Source organism: Sapajus apella, unplaced genomic scaffold (genome assembly GCF_009761245.1).
Source record: "Sapajus apella isolate SASKATOON/1434 unplaced genomic scaffold, GSC_monkey_1.0 scaffold20, whole genome shotgun sequence".
Classification (NCBI taxonomy): Eukaryota; Metazoa; Chordata; class Mammalia; order Primates; family Cebidae; genus Sapajus; species Sapajus apella.
Window position 1 is genome coordinate 15,209,173 of NW_022436960.1, and position 2,981 is coordinate 15,212,153.

Below are 2,981 nucleotides of genomic sequence, written 5' to 3' on the forward strand. Positions count from 1 at the left end.
GGGGCCACAGTTAACAGAAGGCTCTGCAGGAGCCTTCTGCAGAGCCAGACTATTGGACCATCACACTCAATAGATCTAATCATGATAGAGCTCTCCATGATGAAGGGACTGTAGGAAAAGAAAATCTCCTTCAAAGTTGACAAAGAGTTATCTGGCTTTTGCAGACTGCTATTTCTTTTGCAGCTCCTGGCATGCTACTGGATATTTGTAGAGATTGAATGCCTGGTTATAACATTAAAAGACACCAAGTGTGAGCTATTTCTGAGTCCATTTAGTGTTGCTATAAAGGACTACCTGAGGCTGAGTAATTTATAAAGAAGTTTATTTAGCTCACTGTTGTGCAGACTGTACAAGAAGCATGATGCCAGCTTCTGTTTCTGCAGAAGGGCCCAGGTTACTTCCACTTATGGTGGAAGCCTAAAGGGAGCCAGCATGTGCAGAGATCACATGGCAAGAGAGGAAATGAGAGAGAGAGAGAGAGAGAGAGAGAGAGAGAGAGAGAGAAAGGGAGAAAGGGAGAAAGAGTGAGAGAGAGAGAGAGGAGGTGCCAGATTCTTTTTTTTTAAGCTCTAGATGTTTATTACAAAACCCAAACCCTTGTTACCTTGAAGAATCTTTACACATTTACATAATACACTGTACATTTTATGCATGGCCTGTTTATGCTGTTTTCAAGAAGAGAATATTGTTTTAAACTATTAATAAACCAAAATTAATTGATAGGGCTGCATCAATCTGTCTTCCTTCTTTGGTCCATGATTTCCTTAAATGATGGCGTCATGTTCATCTATGGTTCTATACGGAATGCCTCTTCTTGAGTAGTACATTTTGCATCCAATGTAAAGAATAGATAAAACTCCCAGCATTAATACAATACCGCCAACAAAGCTCCCAGTATCAAATTTGGATCCTTTCTTTGCTTCAGAATGCATAGTTGCTGTAATTGTTACTGATGAAGAAACAGATGTCACTGAACTATTGTGGGCTATGGTCATCGTGGATGTTGCTATCTGAGATGTGTTTGTTTTGGGTGTAGACTTGAAGATGGCAGTCCTATTTGTTGAGACCATCCTTGGTGTTGTCCTATTAGTTGCTGCTGTGGGTTTCATGGTGGTGACTGTCTAATTGCTGGGGACTGAGGCAGCTGGAGTTGGTAGTCTCATAGTGCTGTTGGAAGTTTCATTTGCATGGTCAGAAGGCACATGTTGGAGAGTCTCTGTTAAGATAGCACTAGAGTTGTGTGGAGGCACAGAATTCTCTATGTTTGCAGATGTCGCCGAGGTTGCGCTGTACTCCAGGGCGGCCCCCAGCAGCGCCAGCACCTGCAGCGTCCCCAGGAGCAGCGCAGCCCAGGCACCTCGCGCGCCGAGTCTCGTGGGTTCCCAGCCGAGAAGGCAGCAGCGAGAGCGGCTCATCTGCGCAGCCCGCGCCGGCTCCGTGTCCCCTCAGGCGGCGCACTTCTCCCCTCCCGCCACTTGCCCCCAATGACCAAATAGGGCGCAGGAGCTGGGCCTGGAAGGGGCGTCGCGTGCGCAGCCGGAGCCACAAGGCCAGGCGGGTGGCGCGGGGGCGGGCTCGGGGTTCTGGGCGTGGCGACGCGGCTCCTGGCCTCGCTCTCAGGCGCGCGCCTGGGAACCCCAGAAGCCGCTTCCTTTCTTTTCAGAAACGGCGGTTTTGTTGTCCTGGATGAAGGCGAGCGCGGCTGCCTCTCCGAATGCTGAGCACGCGGGCTTCACGATGCCCGGAAGGAAGTCTTTGAAGAGTAGTTTTGCCGGCAGGGAGGTTACAGGGTGCGTGCGGCTCAGAGTGAGAGGGTGGAGGTGCAGAGCGGGGGCGGCAGGAGGGGGAGGTCCCGGAGAGGAACTTCAGTGGACGCGATTCACTCTTAAGGAGTCCTGGGCGGTTGGAGCTTCACCCTCGCGTGACCCAGCCTAAGAGGGAAGTGGAGATTCTTTTTAACAACCAGCCCTCATAGAAACCAAAAAAGCAAGAATTCACTCACTACTGACAGAATGGTACCAAGCTATTCATGTGGGATCCACTCCTTAGAATCCAAACACCTCCCACTTGGGCCCACCTCCAACATTTTAAATCAGATTTCAAGATGAGATTTGATAGGAGCAGATATCTGAACTAGAGCAAGCTATATATTATTAGGTACACTGAATCATAGATTGGGTTAGCACAGCAGCAATCCATTGTATTATGGAATGTTGTGTCTGGAAATGGGCCTGAGACAGGTCCAAAAGGCAAGAGTAAATTGCATGAAGAGTGACACAGATTTGTATGTCATCTGCTTCGATTGCTCTGATATCTTTTATCTTATCTTTCACTTATGGTTTATAGGGGATTCCCTATGACCAACTGATAGAAAATTGAAAAAAACCTCAGGCCTGGCTCACAAGTGTGTCAACAGATGCTAGTCAAAAACACACTGCTGACATATTATAGATCCACTTAGAGGTATCTCTAAAGAGCAGTGGTAAAAGTAAATTAGCCAGCAGGAAAGTGGTGATCAGTAAATTTGATCATCCACTTTCCATGAATGACTGGTGGGGAGTCTGGAAGTAACCAAATTAGAAAACTGGGTAATGGGCCGGGCGCGGTGGCTCAAGCCTGTAATCCCAGCACTGTGGGAGGCCGAGGCGGGTGGATCACGAGGTCAAGAGATCGAGACCATCCTGGTCAACATGGTGAAACCCCGTCTCTACTAAAAATACAAAACATTAGCTGGGCATGGTGGCACGTGCCTGTAATCCCAGCTACTCAGGAGGCTGAGGCAGGAGAATTGCCTGAACCCAGGAGGCGGAGGTTGCGGTGAGCCGAGATCGCACCATTGCACTCCAGCCTGGGTAACAAGAGCGAAACTCCGTCTCAAAAAAAAAAAAAAAAAGAAAACTGGGGAATGATGAATGGTGAGGTCACAGGAAGAGGCACATAGATTGACCTATAAAAATGAACACAAATTTTGCAGCTATTAC

The 2,981-nt window shown here is 48.1% G+C and overlaps 1 pseudogene across 1 annotated transcript; it reads right to left on the minus strand.

Moving 5' to 3' along the window:
- Positions 1-555: 555 nt before the first annotated feature.
- Positions 556-1,769, minus strand: LOC116557910 (annotated as a pseudogene). Its single transcript, XR_004271752.1, has one exon. The product of XR_004271752.1 is annotated as a porimin pseudogene (transcript).
- Positions 1,770-2,981: the final 1,212 nt, after the last annotated feature.